The 21,135-nt window shown below is 56.4% G+C and overlaps 1 protein-coding gene across 4 annotated transcripts in view; it reads right to left on the minus strand.

Moving 5' to 3' along the window:
- MCF2L (MCF.2 cell line derived transforming sequence like) overlaps positions 1 to 21,135 on the minus strand; it is a 139,567-nt gene that overhangs the window by 97,016 nt on the left and 21,416 nt on the right. The window lies entirely within an intron of this gene.

Below are 21,135 nucleotides of genomic sequence, written 5' to 3' on the forward strand. Positions count from 1 at the left end.
GGGGCTACGGCTGCCACCTCCGAGGACTGGGGAACAGGTGTGCGGGCATTATGGGCCCGGGGCGGGGCCTGTGGTTGGCATTACAGGTAGCATGCCCTTCCTTACAGAGTATTTCAGGAAGAAGCGCCCATTTCCACACATGGTTTAGGAAATGCAAGCATGGAGCGGCTGAGGGTTGCCCTGCAGCAACTGTCCACATGAGGACACCAAGGGGGGCCCCAGGGGTCAGCAGACGAAGGTGTAGCAGCATTTGCCCTCCGAGAGGGGTTTGGAGGGCAAGAAAGATCTGGAAACTGCTGCACCATGAAATGAAGGTGAAGAGCCCCAGGTGCCAGGTGCGGGTAAAAACACTTCTCTCTTTTTTCTTTGTTTTCCATCAAAACCACCAGCAGCTCCGTATGGTTCAAGCAGAGCCCGGTGAACGGAGGTGTCTAGAAAGGTGTCACCGCAGAGCGGACAGTGAGCCCTCCCCTAGTCCTGGGCTGCCCTCTCAGGAGCAGACCCCGCTGTGCCGGACCCACGCACCCTGCCTCCACTTCAGGGCAGAGCCTAAAATGTCTACAGGGCAGGCCCTCCCCTCCCCAAGTGCGGTGGGCGGCACCCGACGTCCTGCTGTCCCAAAGGCAACAACCGTTACTCGTATGCCCGACACCCCCCACTTTTCCTCCGCCCAAACCAGCCCCCCAGCCCCTCTCCTGGATGGGACACCCCTGCCCCCAGGCAGCTCCACCTCCTCCCTCGCCTGGTTCAACCCCTTTGGGGCACAGAAGAGTCCCCAGGCGGTGCTCAAACTTGAGATGCAGTGGGAGCCCCAGGGGCTTGCTGACCCCACATGGCTGGGCCCCCCACAGTGCTTCCCATCCAGTAGATGTGGGGTGGGGGCGGAATGTGCCTTTCCAGCAGGATCCCCGGCGGTGCTGACGCTGCCGCACAGGCTGAGAACCCCGGCGAGCCTCGCCCATCTTTAAACCAAAACTAAGTGGAGGGCTGGGAGACCCTCTGCCCCTGCTCTCGCCGACTCCTGTGCTGTTCGTGCAGGGGCCCCACTCACACTCAGCTTCCTTCCTCGACCCCGTGCCTTCCACCCTGTCCCCTGAAGTGCCTCTGGCTGGTGCCATCCCCGGACCAAGCCGCTCACTCCAGCCGGGCTTTGGGGCTGAGTCTGCTGCCCTCTGTGCTGGCTGCTGCTTATGGGTCCACGTGGCCAGGCCTCGATGCCCAGATGTTGGCTCAAACACCAGGCTGGATGTCATTTTGAGGTACTTTGTAGATGTGATGAACATGTAAGTCAAAGACTCTGAGCAAAGCAGATCTCTCTCTCTGGTGTGGGTGGGCCTCGTCGAATCAGTTGAAGGCTTTGGGAGACAAAGAATGACTTCCCCTGAGGAAGAGGGAATTCTGTCTCCAGACTGACGTCAGACCCCACCTGCGGCATCGGCTCTTCCTCGGGTCTCCAGCCCACACCTGTCCTGCAGATTTCAGATTTACCAGCCCCACTGCCATGAGAGCTAGTCACATAACAAATCCCTTTCTCCCTCCCTTCTCTTTCCCTCTCTCTTCTCATTCCTATCAAACCTTACTCTCTCCTTAAATTAGGGCACAAATGGTGCTTTCTGTGAAAATCATTTCATATTTGCCTGAAGTATAACAGTCATAACAATACCACCCAACATTTACTGAGCCCTTAGGGTCCTCCGGGGAGCCTCCTAACCTCTTCGAACTCAGTCTTCACAAAGAGGTGGGCACTGCTTTTATGCTGTTTTATAGACTACGGCACAGAGAGGTTAACTTGCCCAGGGTCACACAGCTGGTCGGTGGCAGAGGCAGGATTCAAACTCAGATGCAGATATAAACACAGACCTAGACAACCAGTGTTTGCTTCCGAGAAATGTCGTGCGCTTTCAGCTGGACTGCCGTCCCCAAAGTCCCTGATAGGAAATAAGGGACAGGAAGGTGTGTAAGGTCCCAAGCCCAAACTGGCCGGTGGGTCCGAAGGGCACAGACCTGCTTTCTATTGCTGTCTTGCCCCCTCCCAGAGAGGAAAAACAGGACATGACTGTTCTCCCACCCCACGAGGCCAGAAGGCACCCAGGTGGGAAGGCGGGCGTCATGTTACACCTGGATACCAAACACATCCTCTTAGCAACCATTACGGAAAGTTAGCCATGAAAGGAGGTGAGAAACAGGAGAGCTGGAAGGGTTCTGAGAGACCAGGCCCTGGGGAGCCTGCCCTCCTGAGACAGGTGCGGTGCTCTGGGGGGATGGGGAGACACTCTGGGCTGGAAGTACCGGCTGTCACCATGTCCGTCCTGCGCTGCCCTGCCCCACAGCAAGGGGGCAGCATGGGGAAGGGGGGACTTGGAAAGAATGCTCTGAAGAAATCCACACCCATTAACAGCTGGGGCGTGGGGCAGGTGCACCCTGGAGCAGGGACGGCCACAGGCCACTCCTGAACAACTGCACCCCAGGCAGAGCCAGGCTGAGCGAGGCAGGTGGGCTCCCTGCCCCTGAGGGGGCCACTCTCTGCATGGGGCTGGCCACTAACAAGGACACGCACCCCTATGGCTTGGTGGTGAACAAGCTGGTGAATGAGGCCCATCCAGGGGCAAAATCCCCTGTGGAATTGATGGGAAGCCACATGACAAGGTCCAAGACGTGGACAGCCTCCGTTCCTGCAGTGCGCTCTGGCACCCGCCACCACTGTTCACAGACACCAGTGTTTGTAGCAGTGTGGCTACAGTAGTGGGGCAGGGATAGGGTACTAAGGGAAGGGGAGGAGAAGGGAGGGGGCGGGAGTGGGGGGGAATACAGGAGAGAAGAAGGGAGGGGAAGAGGAGTGGGGGGGAGAAAGGGAAGAAAGGGAGAAGGGAAGGAGGTGCCAGGGAGGGGAGGGGAAAAGGAGAGGGGTGGGGGGAGGGGAAGGGGTGACAGGGAGGGGAGGGGGAGGGGTGGCAGGGTGGGAAGGAGGAGGGGAAGTGGGGTGGCCTGGAGAGGAGGGAAGGGGTAGGTCAGGGAGGGGAGGGGGAGAGGAGGGGGTGGCAGGGAGGGAGAGAGGAAGGGGGTGTCTGGGAGGGGAAGGGGAGAGGATGGGGTGGCAGGGTGGGGAGGGAAGGGGGAGAGGATGGGGTGGGGGCGAGGGGAAGGGAGGAGTGGCACAGAGGGGAAGGGAGGGGAGGGAGGGGATGGGGGGATGGCAGGGAGGGGAGGGGGGTGGCAGGGAGGAGAGGGAGGGGATGGCAGGGGGAGGGGGTGGCAGGGAGGGGAAGAGAGGGAGGGGGTGGCAGGGAGGGGATTCGAGGCTGAAAGCAGTCAAGCCGCTCACAGTAAATGGGTAACTAGCAGCTTTCCTGGTCACAACAGCAAACCACAGAGCGGTTGAACTACAGCAGCAAGTTGCAAATACCCAAACTCTGACTCCATTTATACCAAATTCAGAAACAGGTGCAACGAAGCTACTAGCACCAGAGACACACGGCGTGGCCCCCAGACCCTCAGCTGGGAGGCTGCAGAAGCAGGTGGCTGTCCCCGAACAAGCCTGGGGAACAGGGTGCAGTGCCGGAGATGCCCGCTGTCCAGCCTTACCCATCCCACAACAGGCTTCCCAGAAGGGGGGGCTGAAGGAAGCCGGTAGGGCCCCCAGAGAGGAGCAGCCAGGAGGGACTTCACAGATGGGCTGTGTCTGGAGGAAGGGGTGGGGGGGGGACGGGGAGGGGACCGAAGTCCTCAGGATGGGGCCCTGCCAGTAGACTCCTCTCAGACCAAGCCCCGGGCACTGCCCCACCCTGTTCCCGGCCCTCAGGGCCCAGCAGCATCCCCACCAGCACCCAGGATCCTCTCCCACCAGCTCCCTTTCCTCGAACCCTGGCCCAAACACAGGACAGAAGAGGCAGAGTACAGGGGCACCTGGGTGGCTTAGCGGTTGGGTGTCTGCCTTTGGTTCAGGTCATGATCCCAGGGTCCTGGGATCGAGCCCCGTGTCAGGCTCCCTGCTTGGCGGGAGGCCTGCTACTCCCTCTCCCACTCCCCCTGCTTATGTTCCCTCTCTCGCTGTCTCTCTCTGTCAAATAAATAAATAAAATCTTAAAAAAAAAAAAAAGAAAGAAAAGAAAAAGAAAAAGAGGCAGAGTACGAAAGGCAGGATTCCTGGGGGGGCCGAAGGAGATGCCACCCCACACTGTCAGAATGGCTTTGGTCAGGAAGACATGGGGTAACAGGCGTTGGCCAGGATGTGGAGAAAGGGGAGCCGTTGGGCATGGGTGGTGGGAACTCAAGCTGGGGCAGCCACTGTAGAAAACAGTATGGAGGGTCCTCAAAACGTCAAGATGAAACTATCATATAATCCAGCAGTTTTACTTCTGGAAACACACCCAGGGAAAAGCAAAGCACTAACTTAAAGAGACACCTGGGCAGTGCACCCAGTGGTTCTGCCATCTGTCTCTGGCTTTAACGGTGTTTGGATGGAACAGACCCAGGGACGCCCCTTCCACCAGCCTCTGACCACCCTCCAACCCTGGTTCCAGTCACAACCTTCGGAGCCATCTCCCCGCCACCCTCAGCCTCTGGGACCAGCCAGCACCCTCCTGTGAGCTCAGCTCCTTGTCGCCCATCACCCAGGAGCTTCCAGATCCGTCCAAATTCTTCCCCCCAGGTGGAGACCACCGTCAACTGCCTGGTCCACGTGCACCCGCCTCCCTCTGGACCCGTCCTTGGACCGCGATGACAGGGCTCTGCAGGGCGTGGGTCACTTCTTCCACCAGCAGGCTGAGGAGAAGAGCAAGGGCACCGAGTCTCTCTTGAAGGGCTGCTGCACCCTCCCCCAGGATGCGGAGAAGCCGTCCCCAGATGAGTGGGGTCAAACCCGGGACGCGTGGAAGCCACCCGGTTCTGCAGAAGAGCCTGCGCCGGGCCCTTGTGGGTCTGCACGTCGGGGTTCTGCCCGCACACAACCCATCTCTGTGACTCCCCAGACGAGGAGGTGAACTCATCAAGAAGACAGGAGAACCCAACTCATGTCCGCAGGCCGGCCGGCCCCCAGCTGGGCCGGGGGAGCATCTCTTCGACAGGCTCACCCTCAAGCACGACTGGGAGCCTCTGGAGCCCTGCAGTCTTTGGGGGGCCCCTGTGGTGTCCCCCTGGTGCCTGAGCCTCTCCCTGCCGCCACGAGACCACCCTTTAACCCCCCTGGAGCCTTCTCCCAAGCCGTGGACCACATGCAAACAATAAAGGTTTCTGCAGCAAAAAAAGGGGTACCTGTACCCCATGTTCATAGCAGCACAATTCGCAGTAGTGCAGACACGGGAACAGCCAGGGCACCGTGCATGCGCAGGGGGCCTCACTCAGCATCGAAAGGACCCTCTGCCATCGGCAACAACAGGGCCGGACCCTGAGGGCGTCTCGTGAAGTGAAGAAGTCCGAGGACAGACCCTGTGTCCCGTCACTCGTACATGGACTCGGGAAGCTGGACTCGTGGACACGGAGCGAGCAGCAGCGGTTCTCCGGGCGCCGGGCGGATGCCACGCACAGGCCACACACTCCCCGTGAGCAGGCGGAAGGCCTCGAGGCTCCCACGTGCAGAAGGGTGGCTACCGTCCACCACACGTGTCACATACTCGAGAACTGTTAAGGAAGTCCATCCTGAATGTTCTCACCACAGAACAGAAGTGGTGAGCATGCGACATGTCAGAAGCGTTAACTAACCTCGGATCGTGGCAAAATACACGCCTAGCCCACATCACCCCGTTGCACACCTTCCGCTCCCCCAGGCTGCGTGTCCACCGCATCTCTGCACCGCATGGGGAGAGCAGCAGCCGTGGGACCCGGTGAAATAGGGCAGCCACACGAAAGGACTTAGGAGCCCCACAGCCAAGGGCTGGAGAAGACGGGTCTACACCGGCGAGCAGGCGTGGAGGCACCGGGGAAGGCGGGCACCACGCAGGGTCAGCAGAAGGGGGGCCACGGTGGTGGGCCTGGTGCACGAGCACAGGCGGACCCCCCAGGACAGTGCAGACAGGACCCGGGGACAGCCTGGCAGGTCAGGGCACACGGGTGTGCAGCTGTGTGTGCGCGTGCCCACACGCCTCCCACCCTGCTCCCACGGGGCAGACTCCGGAGGGAGGGCAGAGGGGATGGAGGCTGAGTGTGCCCCGGGCAGGACGGAGCCCAGGGAACGAAACCGCAGCTGTGGTAGTGACCAAACACAACAGACGACCTGGGGGTCAGAATGAAGCGTCGCCAAGGCCCCCTCTGCTCCGCCCGGAGAGGGACCAGGATGCTGGGAGGGAGGGTGTCCTGCAAAGGAGGGCGGGGGCTCAGGAGGAAGGCCTGGAGGAAGGGAGGCTTCCCCACACTCACTTTTGTCTTGGGGAGCCCGTGCCCCGCTCTGAAACGCCATTCCCCTGGCCAGCAAAGAGCCCAGGTCCCTGAGGATGCGGGCTGGACGTGGCCGTGGGGTCATGAATTCTGAGAGGAGACGCGAAATTCGGTGTGTCTACGTCAGTCACACGGGAGCAAGGCTGGCTCGCGCTCTGTGTAACGCACTGGGGGAATCTCAGCCAGATCACCCCGCAGGCCATCAGTGGACGCTAACTGACCGGGGCAAGGACCTGTGACACAGGAGTGACCTTCTAGAAGGACCCTAACTGGAAGCTTCTGGAGGCTGAGCCCCCAAGTCAGCGAGATCCATGCGGGAGACGGGCTCCTTCCGGCTCATTCCACTCAACGCCGCAGGCTGGGGGCTGACGAACCACAGGGATTTCTCCCAGCCCCGAGGCTGGAAGTTCGCGGTCAAGGTGCCTGCGCGGTCAGGCTCCGTCAGGCTCCGCGAGGATCCTGTCCTGGGGTCATCCTGCTGTGTCCTCACAGGGGGCAGGCGAGGATGCCCTCGGGGTTCTCTGCTAGCAGGGCTCCACCACATGACCTCCCCAGCTCCCCACCTCCCCGAGACCCCGCCTCTAAATGCCGTCTCCTTGGGGATGAGGCTGTGCACCTGGATTCTGGGGACACGACATTCACAGCACACCTGCTTACGTGTGTTTTCTTCTCATGACGACGACACAGTAACGCAAAGTTGCTTCCTTCCTCTGACTTACAACTTTCAGCCCCATTTTACGTCAAACGTCTAACAGACCAGATCTTTAGAAGTGCCGTCACACGTGTCCCCTGGGCACACGTGGAGGGCAGTGGCGGCTCTGGCTCGCCAGAAGACCCCTTGCTGGGGACGCCAGGAGACTCAGGCTCCCCATTAGGGGAAGGGGAAGGGGCAGAGAGGACCATGCGCAGAAGAGCCCATGGGCCTCATCGCTGTAACCCAAACTGCAGGGGGATCCTTGGGGTCCCCGCCCGAGCTGCCGCCACAGCCTGGACATGGCAGGAGGGGCCCCCGAACACAGGCTGCAGAGAGCAGAACAAGGACCGTCCCTGTCCTCGTCCTCAGAACCTGTGGTCGTGTCACATGGCGTGGACACAGGGACTCGGGAGATGTGACGAGCTGAGAATCTCAAGACCGGGAGATTGTCCAGGATGCCTGGTGGGGCCCCACGTATCCCAGGGGCCTCACGGCCACAGGGGTCAGAGGCAGGGAGCGTGGCTTCTCCCGGAGCCTCCAGAAGGAACCCACCCTGCCCACACTTTGGTTCTGGACTTCCGAGCTCCCGAACTGGGGGTCACGAGGACGGTAAGCGTGTGGAGTCCGAGCCACTGCGTGTGGTCTTTTGTAACGGCAGCAGCAGGAAGGTGACGAGGCCATGCACACATACGCGTCTACAGAGCCGTGGCCGTCCCACCCCTCGGGGCAGAAGCCACCCCACCGCTGGGGTCCCCGAGGCCCCTCTGGACGGGCGACCACACACCGACCTCTTACAAACCCCACAGGGTCAGCAGGAAGAGCCCTCGTCTGTGCCCATGGACGCATCTGCCGTCCTGAGACACACACATGCGACACATGTGAATTGCTCCCCCGCCACCGTGTAGACATCTGTGATTACTCAGAAAACCGAGTGAGGCTGCCTGTCCCTGCTTCATATTTTAAATTCGATCTCACTGCCTCGTCGAGGAGTGTCAGGGTGACAGAGCCTGCGGGGAAGCGCGGGAGCTCCGAGCAGCTGGGCAGCTGTGCACCTTGCGGCCGCTGGAGTCCCTCCTGGCGCGTCCCTGTGTCCCCGCCAGCCCAGTGACGCATGCGCGCTCCCAGTGAGGAACCAGCACCGAGGGGGTGAACGCATGGACACCGAGGGAATGTTTTTAACGGCTGTGATTGAAGGAAGCAAGGCCAGTTTCCTTCTTCGTCTTGTTTCCTTCTGTTGTTCGGGGAGCCCGCCTCAGAAAGCCCCGCGGGACAGCTCGCCCAGCTCGGGAGAGCAGAGGACGGCTGTGCGCAGGGAAGAGCAGCCCTGGAAGGAGCTCGGGCCGGAGGCTCTGCCAGGAGTGGGAGCGCGTGCTCCTCCCAGCGCCACTGGCTCCGGGAATAAGGGACGCTCTGGCGTCAGACGTGCCCTGACCCCGGCTCACTCCTCCAGTTCTTTCCAAAGGAGATACTAGAGGAAAAAGAACCAGCAGATATTTAATTTTATAAAATTCTCCGAGTTTCCTTGTACTGCTAATACCTCCAGGTAGGAATGCAGTTGTCATATTTTTGGGAGGAGACACCCTGTGCTCAAGAGAAGCTTCTCACAGACCGCACGGGGCCACGGCAGCCTCCCCACTTCCTGCTGATGTCCCCGCCCCCCCCCACGCGGCCTTCATGTCTGACAAGACGGCAGGGGCCACTCCACCCTCTCACATTAGCGTTCCCGGCAGCGCTGCCCTCACGGCTCCGGGTCCACCCACACCTGCACGTGGCAGAGTCCAAGAACGTCCCCATGACCTGCAGGGCCCCACAAGCCCGGCGAGCAGATGCGGGCCCACGCGGTGGGGCACAGGTCCTCCGGGTGCACGAGCGGTGAGCCGCGTGTGAGAACACAGGAGGCAGCAGGCGGGCTGGGCCCCGGTGTAGGGGTGTGGCTGGCAGGAGCAGGAAAGGAGGACCACTGGCAGGGAAGGCGAGCGGAGACAGGACCGGGCCACGGGATGGTCAGGATGGTCGGTGCCTATGTCCGCTCGCAAGACTCTATTCCCATCACCCAGACCAACACTCATCTGGGGGCCACGGCGCAGGCCTTTGGAGGTGTGGTGACCAGACGTCTCTGAGGAAAGCAGATCGGCCGCCCCCCAGAATGTGATGGGCTACGTCCAATCAGTGGAAGCCCCAAGAGCAAAAAACCAGGTTTCCCCAAGGACAGGGAATTCTGCCTCAAGACCGCAATGTGAACACACTACCAGCATCTCCACCTGCCCTGCACACTTCAGACTCGCCAGGTCCCACCATTGCATAAGCCCATTCCTTGAAGCAAACCGTAAATGGATGCAGATTTATGTCTGTGCGTGTCCCAGGGGCCCATCTCTCTGAGCGCTGACTGGGACGGGCCTGGGGATGAGACCCAGGAGCAAACTGGTGTCCCAGGGAGACCCGCGGGGGAGGGCGCCGCACACACGTGCAGCCGTGAAGGGATTCAGGGGAGCTGGAGGCTGAATGTGAAGGAATTCTAGGAAAACCTCAGCCAACTTATCTTGCTACTGTTTTCCCTTCGTGTTTACGCAGCACGGATGACCTTCAGTCTTCCGAAGTCACAGGGGCTATTCAAGCACAAAATAAAAACTCCAAATGATAAGAAAAAACCTCGTTTGCACTCACGTTGGCAGGACATGTGTGGAAGCTGGAACGACCCATACCGGCGGGGGGGAGGGGGGGCATGGCCCCTGGGCGTGGGGACACCGCGTTCAGAAGTGTACGTAAGGCACAAGCCATAACCTGCCTCGTGGATGGAGAATGAACACCGGCGACAAGTGTGAGCACAGCCTGGAGATGGACAGGTTAGCGAGTCTGCGTCGGACAACAAGCTGCGCTCAGCACCGCTGGGCCTCTGCCCCCACCTGCAGTGGGACTCAGCCCGATCTCCCGGGTCCTAGACCACCTCGGTGCTGCATATGTAAAGAGCAGAGCCTCTCCAATCGGCAGGCCTCGTAGCTGGACTGCTGCTGATTCACGAACACGAGCGTTAGCTCCATTTCTGAAAACACATGTCCTCTGAGGAGAAAAGCGCCAGGGAACCCGGGAGCGCGCGGCGGTGCCGGGACTGCAGCTGCAGGAACACGGGCCGCCCGTCCGTGAGCAGCAGGGGCCCGGGGAGGACCTTGCACACGCACCGTTCTGCTCCAACGCCAGGGCCGCATTCCCCGGTAGCGCACCATTCAGCCTTGGCTTCTTGCTTTCTTTCTCTGGGAGGTCAGCCTGTGAATAAGGCTTCAAACCCACCCTCACGGAGCCGTCTGCCCTGGGCAGTGAGAGTAGGAACGGGCAGGGAGCACGGCTGCCTGGCAGCCTCCGAGGGCAGAGGAGCCCACACTGCGTCTACAGGGCACAGCGGGGGCGCGTGTGACCAGAGCCTCGGCTGTGAGGACCGAAGGGTCCGTGCACGGGGGGCTGGCAGACCGCACGGTCAGATCCGCACGGTCAGATCCACCAGCGAGCGCTACAAACATGTCAGCTGTTCCATCACAGCGGAAACCGAGGTTTCGGAGGTCACTACAGCTCAGTTCTGGAGGACGCAGCTTTCCCGCGCCCTCCGCCAGCGTGAATCTTGACGTCTGGCACCGCAAGCGTGGTCCTTGGACAGAAGACACGCAGGCTGAAATGACAGTATTTTTAAAAAGGCAAATGCTTAAAGCCGCCTCACAGTTTGACTCACAACATTCTCCCCGTATTCCCTGAAATAAGTTCGGGTTTTAGGTACAGAGCCGCGTCTCCTCGGAGCAGGACTCCCGGCGCTCCAGGCGGCCACGCGGGCCCAGCGCCAGCGCCACGCACTCACGGCTCCATTTGGCTAGTTTGGTTCCTTGGTAATCGTGCCCCCTGGGAAGCAGGAAAAATCAATCAATATACTGTGGCATCTGGACTTCATTCCTACATGTCACGTACTTTCTAAGAAACCAAATGAAACTAGAGTAAAACTACTGTTGGCCTTCAGGGGATCTGGCTTCCAGCCCTCGGGGGCTCGCGCCACATCCGACCTCAATTCTGGCAACTGGAGCTCGTTTTATTCTCCAAAGCGTCTGGGGATTTCTTGGATACACACCTCTCTTTCTCTCTTTCTTTCTTTCTTTCTTTCTTTCTTTCTTTCTTTCTTTCTTTTCTTTCTCTCTCTCTCTCTCTTTCTTTCTTTCTTTCTTTTTTTTAAGATTTTATTTCAGAGCGAGAAAAAGGGAGCGAGAGAGAGTGCGAGTGAGCGGGAGAACATGAGTGGGGGAGGGGCAGAGGGAGAAGCAGGCTCCCCGTGTGGGGCTGGATCCCAGAACCCCAAGATCATGACCTGAGCCGAAATCCAGAGTCAGACGCTTGGCTGCCTGGGCCCCCCGGCGCCCCCAGATCTATAAATGTAAGGCCCGCAGGGTCAGGATGTGTGTCTGCCCCAGCAGGGAGCCACTGATTCCGGGCGTTGAGGGTCACAGACACATCGCTGACGCTGGGTGCTGGAGACAGCTGTGTGTGGTGACGGGCACGTCCCTGCAGGAGACTCTGCCCGGGCTCCCGGGTGGGCTGGGGGGCCAGACCCCAGCCTGCGCACTGACCAGGCAGGCGGCCTGGAAGACGTTACTCAGTTTCCCCATCTGTAAAATGGGGATCACACGGCGCCTACGTCACTGTTGTTTGGAGATGAAGTGTGTGTATAAGTAATTAGAACAGCGCCCGACACACGCTGGCTACTAGAGCCTAGTAAGTATTAGCCACGACGTAACCGTCGGCGGTAAAACCCAGGGTGGACCCCAGGGAGAGCGCATGCCGGTACCCCTGCGGACCGTGTCCCTGTGTGTCAGAGCCTGTTTGTGACTTCCCGTGGCGGTCCACGCGGACCTGGCGCTCCCTCCCAGTCCCGACCCAGCACAGACCTGAGGTTTGCTGTTTCCGCTGTGCCGTGCACACTTCTCCGTTTACCCGTCACGGCTGGACCGCCACCAGGTGTCACAGGCCATGTGCTGGGAACACGGTGCTAGCAACGGACAGGATCCTCACCTTCACGGCGCATTCCCTGTCAGGAGGGCCAGCCGGCCCGTATCCTCGTTAACTCCCCCTGACTTCCGAGGCCCCGCCACGGCACTGGCCCAGGTCGGCACACAGGTTACCGTGTGCAGCTGTGACAGCACAGCGAGGGACTGTTTTTCTCCTAACCCAGCAAACCAGCAAAGACCGACACCTGCTGCTTACAGAGCAGTGCGCCCAGCCTGGCAAGGAGCACACAGAACACAGCATAGGCCCCTCAACGGCTTGTCCCCACGCGCAGCCCACCCCGAAGAACCCAGGTCCTGGGGCAGTCGCCCCGAGGGGCACGTCAAGGCTCCGCCAGAGGAAAGCAGTCATTCAGGGGCTCACCCTCCATTCAGCCCCGAGGACACCTGAGTCAGCAGGGGAAGGAGATGAAACCGGACAGAAAATAGAGGTGGGTACCAACACCTTTCTTTCTTTTAAAAAAATTATTTAAATTCAATTAATTAACATATAATGTATTATTAGGTTCAGAGGAAGAGCTCAGTGATTCATCACTTACAACACCCCGTGCTCACTTCATCACGTGCCCTCCTTAATGCCCATCCCCCAGTTGCCCCATCCCCCACCCCCCTCCCCTCCAGCAACCCTCAGTTTGTTTCCTATGATTGAGTCTCTTATGGTTTCTCTCCAATTTCATTGTTTTATTTTTCCTCTCGTCCCCTATGATCCTCTGTTTTGTTTCTTAAATTCCACATATGAGTGAGATCATATGATAACCGTCTTTCTCTGACCGACTTATTTCGCTCAGCATAGTACCCTCTAGTTCCATCCACATCGTTGCAAATACAAGATTTCATTCTTTCTGATGGCTGAGTACTAGTCCGTTGTACGTATGAACCACATCTCCTTTATCCATTCATGTGTCGATGGGCATCTGAGCTCTTTCCACAGTTTGGCTAGTGTGGACGTGGCTGCTGTGAACACTGGGGTGCAGGGGCCCCTTCGGATCACTATATTACTGTATCTTTGGGGTAAATACCCAGTAGTGCAATTGCTGGGTCATAGGGTAGCTCTATTTTTAACTTTTTGAAGACCCTCCCTACTGTTTTCCAGAGCGGCTGCACCAGCTTGCATTCCCACCAAGAGTGCACGAGAGTTCCCCTGTCTCCACATCCTCGCCAACACCTGTCGTTTTCCTGTCTTGTTGATTTTAGCCGTTCTGACTGGTGTGAGGTGGTGTCTCATTGTGGTTTTGTTTTTGTTTTTGGGTTTTTTCAAAGATTTTATTTATTTATTCGACAGAGAGAGACAGCCAGCGAGAGAGGGAACACAGGCAGGGGGAGTGGGAGAGGAAGAAGCAGGCTCCCAGCGGAGGAGCCTGATGTGGGGCTCGATCCCAGAACACCGGATCACGCCCTGAGCCGAAGGCAGACGCTTCACGACTGAGCCGCCCGGCGCCCCCATGTGGCTTTGATGTGTGCTTCCCAGACGCCGAGAGACGTGGAGCCTCTTTTCATCTGTCGGGCGTTGTGTGTCTTCTTTGGGGAAATGTCTGTTCATGCCTTCTGCCCACTTCTTGACTGGATTTTTTGGGTTTGGGTGTCGATTTTGGTAAGTTCTTCATAGATTTTGGATACTAACCCTTTCTCTGATACGTCATTTACAAACTTCTCCCTTTCTGTCGGCTTTTAGTTTTGTGGACTGTTTCCTTTGCTGTGCAGAAGCCTTTGATCTTGATGAAGTCCAGGAGTTCGTTTTTGCCCGTTCCTCTTGCCTCTGGAGACGTGTCTAGCCAGAAGTTGCTGTGGCTGAGGTCGAAGAGGCTGCTGCCTGGGTTCTCCTCTAGGGTTTTGATGGATTCCTGTCTCACATTTAGGTCTTTCATCCATTTTGAGTCTCTTTGTGTGTGTGGTGTAAGAGAATGGTCCAGTTTCATTCTGCATGTGGCTGTCCAGTTTTCCCAACATTGGATATTCTTTCCTGCTTTGTCGAAGATTAGTTGACCGCAGAGTAGAGGACCCGTTTCTGGGCTCTCTATTCTGTTTCACTGATCCATGTGTCTGTTTCTGTGCCAGCACCATACTGTCTTGATGATGACAGCTTTGTAATAGAGCTTGAAGTCAGGCATCGTGATACCCCCAGCTTTGGTTTTCTTTTTCACCTTTCCTTCAGCTATTCAGGGTCTTTTCTGGTTCCACAGAAATTTTAGGATTATTTGTTCCAACTCTGAAAAGTGCTGATGGTGTTTTGATAGGCGCTGCATTGAAAGTATAGATTGCTTTGGGCGGCATAGATATTTTAATGATATTTGTTCTTCTAATCCATGAGCATGGAACGTTTTTTCCATTCCTTTTGTCTTCCTCACCGACACCTTTTTTCTCGTTTGCATGTTTTAAACAGATGTACTGAGGTGTAAGCGGTACACAAACAACCGCACGTCTTGACTTCGTCCCTCCTGGGGCGTCGCCCTCAGTGGCGGTCACAGACACGCCGCGGCCTCCAGGGGTGTCCTGTGCCCTTGCGCTGCAGGCACCCTTCCGGGGACCAGCTTCCTTACACGCTTCTAGCTCTTACTGAAGGTGGCGCTGTCCAGCCGGCCTCTAGAACTCACCTCGGATCCAATGGCCGTGCCCTCCCCTCCTGGCCCCTGTGCCCACCTGCCTCCCCGACCACGTGACTGTTGGATATGTCTCCCAGCAGGAATCCCTGGCCACTGGTCCATCTCCATCTGCTTACTGCTCTCCGCCTGAGGCCCTCCAGGGTCTCCAGTGTGGCCGCAAGTGGCAGGATTTCCTTCTGCTCTGGGTCTGGACGGCTCAAGGAGGCATGGAGAGACTGACCCCAGGCATGAGAACGTGGCTGGTGGGGTGCCAGGGCGTCCCCAAGGTTGGGGAAAGGGCCACCCTCTGCAAGGAGCAGAGGCCCTGGCCACCTTTGCGCCTCTGGGAGGTGTCAGCTGGGGCATCGCAAGGGGACCCCGAGAACAGCAAGGGAGCCTAAAGAAGCCAGAAGGGAGGGGACTGGCAACGAGTCCTGGGCAAGCTGGGGGCACTGCGTTTCTTGGCGGCACGGTGTGAGGCCTGGGAAACAAGTGTGTGGAGGGTGGAATGTGGCCCCTGGCTCCGGGCACTCACGGTCTCACTGGGTGATGGGATGAATGCGGGAAAGCTGACTTCAGTGGGGACCTCACTTACGCTTAGAATCGCCAGGTGACCCCACAAACATGGCCAAACAAGGCACTGTTCGGAGCCAGAGCGTGTCAGGGAAGGGCACTCGAAGCCTCCGTCCCTCGGCTGCTGCCTGTTTCCGGCCCTGCTCTCCCAGCTCTGCCGGGCACTGGGTCTGACGTGCAGGCCTGACACCAGGGGCAGGGACCACGTCTGGCCCCAGCAGCCGGGCTCAGGCGGGGCGTGGACCCAAGACGGCACCAATCTCCCTCCAGGGGCTGTGGCAGGAGAGATCTGATGTCTAACTTTATGGCTCTGCCACGGCGAAGCCCTGAGTACAGCGCTCCCCCTCCACGCTGTGTGGTTGGTGGCACCGTGTGTGTCTGTTAGGGGCCACCTTCTCCGATGGACACGGACACCAATGGCTGAAACTTCTGTAGCTTCCAGTGTCCAATGGCCAACCCTCCATGTTCCTACAGGAGATCAGAGCTGAAAATATACCTTCCAGCTCACCAAGAACGCAACTGTAAGTACTGACTGCAAACAGGGCTCGCGGTGAAGCAGGTGTTCCAAGGTGAGCAGAGGGGCTCCGGCTATTGCCGAGAGGGGTACACCGGGGACGAGCCGAGGGCAGCCCGCCTGGACCGTCTAAGTGCCGGCTGCTGTTGGTTAAAACAGAATCTACTCCCCAAGCAAGCGTGTAGATGTCGTCTGCCTGGTTACTTTCTGCACGGAGCGCCCGTGTGCTCTCTGGCCGGTGGATTTGACATTTATTGGAAAGGAAACTGGTAACAATAGAGCCCAGTGATGGGAACGATAACGTGGCCTTGGGGACCCGCAGAACCGCGTCGTCCCAGCTCTGACGCAGATGACTGTGTATGTCCCCGCTCCGTGTGACTTCTGTCCAAAACGGTAAACACCGGAACACAACGATTCATAATTAGGAAGTCGGTTTATTACTTTGTTCAGAAAATTATTAGTAACAACTTTCAGTTTGATTTAATCTTACATTTTCAGATTTTTCCCCTCAAATGTGCACCCAAACAATCTATAAAATACTGAAAAAGGCCAGAGGGGAGGCAGGACGGTGTTGAGGACTCGAGCATTTTAAAGAAAGTGGAGACTCCTCTCCTTCCTCCCTTCGAGGGACGTGGTTAGCAGGGACTGCCGCCAACACGGCGCCTGCATCATCACGGACATCCCCAGAAAACCACCAGGGGGCCGGGCGTGCGTGTGAAACACCCACCAGCAGCAGGGGTGCCCACCGCCCAGGAGGGGGGCAGGCGGGTGTGTGTCTCGAGCTTACTCCACGCTGAGGCTCCGACCGAGGCTCCAAAAGGAAGAGGACGCGAAGCACGTGGCGGCCCAGCCGTCACCACGGGTTGGTCTGCTGCCTTCTGCCTTCCTTCCCACAGCGCTGATCTTTAAACAACGTGATTTAATTTTAGAAATGCCATTTACTCAAGCCTTAACTCAGTACTTTCCAAAGCTCAAGTCCAAGGTCACTGAAATTGAGTTACCCTACCTGACGTCTAAGCTTTCAGATCTGCACCTACAAAGCGGTAGCAAGTATTTACTTTTAGCCGGTCAAGGTGAGAGCTGGCTAGTCTCCTCACCTTCCACTTCAGATACGATCCTACGACTTGGTGAGACCCTTCCAGGGCAGCCCTGTGTGTGGGCTTGTTGGCAGGGCATGAATAGGGCTGCGGATGATGACTTCTTTTACATAATTGTTGATTCAAGTGCAGTTATAAGAAATAATCCAGACAGATCCTGTGTGCCCTTCCCCCATGACAGATGCAACGGGCAAAACTGCGTTGGATGTCACAGCACGGATACAACACAGATACAGTCAACAGAGCATCCCATCCGAGTCCCTACACGGTCACACCCGGCTCCTTCCCGTCCCACCCCTGCCGAGCCCCTGGCAACCACTGATCTGTTCTCCATTTCCATAATTTCGCCATTTCAAGAACGTTCTAGAAACGGAACCCTGCAGACAGGCACACCTGCTTTATTGTGCTCCACGGATACGGACTTTTTACAAATGGAGGGTTTGTGGAGACCCTGCACGGAGCACCTGCCAGCCCCGTTTTTCCAGCAGAACGTACTCACTTCGCGTCCCTGTCGCACTTTGGTGATTCTCACGATATTTCAGATTTTTCATTATATTTGTTACGGTGATCTGTGATCAGGGATTATAACTTGTCAGAAGTTCAGATGATGGTTAGCACCTTTTAGCAGTAAAATAGTTTTTAATTAAGGTATTTTTGGACATAATGCTATTGGACACCTGATGGAGCACAGCGTAGTGTGAACGTAACGTTTATGTGCACAGGAAACCAAAAAGTTCACCCGACGCACTTTTCCGTGGGATCGGCTGTACTGCGGCGTTCTGAGCCGGCCCGTGTGTCTCCGCGGAGAGCCTGTGCGCGATTCTGGGGACTGGCTCCCTTCACCAGCTTCATTCCATGGAGACTGATCCAGACTGTTGTGTCCACTTCCTTCTCGCTGCTACAGAGCAGATAATGTTCCGTGGTGTGGACAGACCACTGGGTGTTTCAGCCGCTCACTCACCGAAGGACATTCGCGTTCTTTCCAGGTTTGGGCTATTACAAACGACACCAACAAACATTCACGTGCATGAATCTGTGTAAAAGTCTTCATTTCTTGGGCTAAATGCCCAGGAGTGCAGTTGCTGGGTTGCAGGACAGCGGTGTGTTTTAACAGACACAGGCGAAAGCTCTGCAGAGTGGCCGCTCCATGCTGCATCCCCGCCAGCAGCGAAGGGGTGATCCCGCCTCTCAGCACCCCCCCTGCACTGGGGGTGCCACTACTTTCATTGCAGCCGTTCTGGTAGGTGCGTAGTGGTATCTCGTGTGGTTCTATGTGCATGTCTGTAAAGGCTAATGGTGATAAATATCCTTCCGTGGGCTCTCCTGACGTCTGTAATCTGCCCCAGTGACTGGGCAGGTCTGATGCCCATTTGCCAACTGGACTGCCAGTTGTGCCGGTGAGCTTGCAGACGCCCAGGCTCTCATCAGATTTGTGATCTGAAGATCTTTTCCCGCAGGCTGCAGCTAGTCTGGCTACCCTCTGAACAGAGCCCTTTGCAGAGTGTACGTTTCTAATTTTGACAAAGTCTAATTTGCCAATTTTTCCTTTTATGGATCATGTTTTTGGCATCAGGTCTAAGAACTCTGTGTATTCCTAAATCCCAAATATGATCTACTCTATTTTTCCCAAAAGTATAACAGTTGTACACTTTGTTTAAATCTGTAATCCACTCTGAGTTAATTTTTATGTGAGGCATGAAATTTAGGTCGATCTTTGTTTTTGCCTCTGGATCTCCAATCGCTCTAGCTCAATTTGTTGAAAAGCCAATCTTCCTGCACTGATTGATTTCCCACCTTTGCCAAAAATCAGTTGGTCCCACAGGTGCCGGTCTGCTTCTGAGTTTCCTATGGCATTCCAGGGTCTGTCCCCCTGCCGGGAAGCACCCTGCTGCCCCAGCACACACAGCAAATGATGTCTTGATAGCAAGTGCACTGGCTCCTCCTTTCTTCTCCCTTCTCAAGATTGTTGTAAGGATTTTAGCTCCTCTGACTTTCCATACAAATTTTAGGATCATCTTGTCCATGTCCATAAAAAACCTTTCTGGGATTTTGCTAGAAATGCAGTGAATCAGTGTGGCAAGAACAGACATGCTACGCTCATGTGAACACAGTGTGTCTCCCCTTCACTGAGGTCTTGAGTCCCTACATAAGCACCTGCGGGGGCGGCACACAGCCCCACACAGCTTTTGTTAGCTGTATCTCAGTGTTGCATTTTTTCGAGTAATGTAAATAATATTGCATTTTTACTTTTGGCATCCACGTGTCCACTGCTGCAAATAGAAACACAATCGACTTGAGTGTTTATCTTGTATCCAGCAGCCTTGCTACCTGCTCTTGTATAGTTCCAGCAGTATTTCTGTAGAGCCTTTGGGAATTTTATAATTGAATAATTGTGTCATCTGTGAACAGACTGCTGATTCCTCCTTGCCGAGCTCCATGACCTGTATTTCCTTCTCCTGCCCTCCGCGGCTGATGACGAGCAGTGACAGCGCATGCCTGACTGTCCCGCTCTGTGGGTACTCACTAACACATTAAGGAAGTTCCCCTGTATTCCTGTTTTTCTGAATGCGTGTTGAATTTTGTCACATACTCTTTCTGTACTGATTGAAATGATGGTGTGATTCTTCTTCTTTCATCCGCTGATGTGGTGGGTTCCACTGATAAATGCTGAAATACTGAACCGGCCCTGCACGCCTGCAATAAACCCACCTTGGTCACCATGAATAACTCTTTTTACGTATTGCTGACTTCTATTCATTAACATTTTGTTATGGACTTTTGTGTCCATATTCATGAGCAATATTGGTCCGTAGGTTTCTTTTCTTTGTCTGGCATCAATATAATATTAGCCTCATAAGACAAACTGGGAGGGGCCTCCTTTTTATTTTATGGAAGAGACAGCGTAGGACTGATGTTACTTCTTTGAATGCGTGTTGGAATTCTTGAGTGAAACCATTTAGGTCTGAAGATTTCTTTGTGGGGGGTTTTAAAACCACTAACTCAACGTCCTTACTCGCCAGCAGGCTATTCAAACAGTCTGTTTCCTACTGAGCGAGACGGGCTAGTTGTGCTTCTCAAGAGGTGTTTCTTAGTCTTCAGTTCAACCATGAGAGGTCTTGGTGTGATTTTGGGGAGATTTATTCTAACTGGGGTTCTACCAACTTCTCAAATGTTTGTGTTTGTGTCTTTGGCCACGTTTGGGTAGTTTTCCGTCTTCTCTCCTTCTGTGACTCCAGTGGCGTGAATGTCAGGTCTTTCTGACCTGGTGGTTAGAGTCCCACATGTCCCTGAGGCTCTGTCATTTTCTTCCCAGCCTACTGTCTCCCTGCTGTCCAGATTGGGCAAGCTCGGTTTTATCCTCACGTTTGCTGGTTTTTGGGGTCTTGAGCGCATTGGTTGATGGTTTTTACTTTGGTTATCATATTTCTCACTTCAAAAATTCCCATGTTTGGGGCACGTGGGTAGCTCAGTCAGTTGAGTGTCTGACTCTTGCTTTCGGCTCAGGTCATGATCTCAGGGTCGTGGGATTGAGCCCTGTGTTGGGCTCTGTGCTCGGCGGGATGTCTGCTTGAGATTCTCTCCCTCTGACCCTCCCCCCACTCATGCACAAGCACGTTATCTCTAAACAAAACCAACGAAACATTTAAATACAGTGAGACGAGCACCCACCATCAAAAACCAGAAACAGAAGAGCACCTTAAAACCAAAGTAAATGGATGGAAGTAACACAAGCAGAAGTCGGAGAACGAGAAAACGGGCAGATAGAGAAGACCCACAAAACTGACGGAACTCTAGCCAGACTGGTTGAAAGGAGGGGTTTCTGATTTCTAATGATGCTCACGATGTCACCGGCCGTCTGCTCCCCAGAGTGAAGGTGCACACAGGCCGCGGTGCAGAGCCTGGACACAGAACGCACTCCACCAGCACCCGCGAGTTCCCTGCACCCCCCCGGCCCAGGAGCTGCCAGGGCAGCCGCCACGCTGGGGTCTGCGGAGAGGAGCCCCTGAGGTGGGGGGTCTCCTGTTTTGCTGCTGGTGTTGAGAACAGCGTGGCCTCCACGTTGCTCTACAGCAGCTGGTGCCCCCGAGTCCTGCTCCCTGCTTTTCTACACAGCACACACCTTTACGCACGGCCCACAGCTCAGCTCCGTGGTCAGGAGCCTGGTGCCATTGGCCCCTACCCCTCCCCGGCCTCACTCCCCCTCCAGCGCCACCACAGCCAGCCCTGGGCAGGACCCCACACAGCCCTGGGCCCCGCTCCCGGGCTGATGGCGCAC

Source organism: Ursus americanus, chromosome 10 (assembly GCF_024610735.1).
Source record: "Ursus americanus isolate L20-20 chromosome 10, mUrsAme1.1.p, whole genome shotgun sequence".
NCBI lineage: Eukaryota > Metazoa > Chordata > Mammalia > Carnivora > Ursidae > Ursus > Ursus americanus.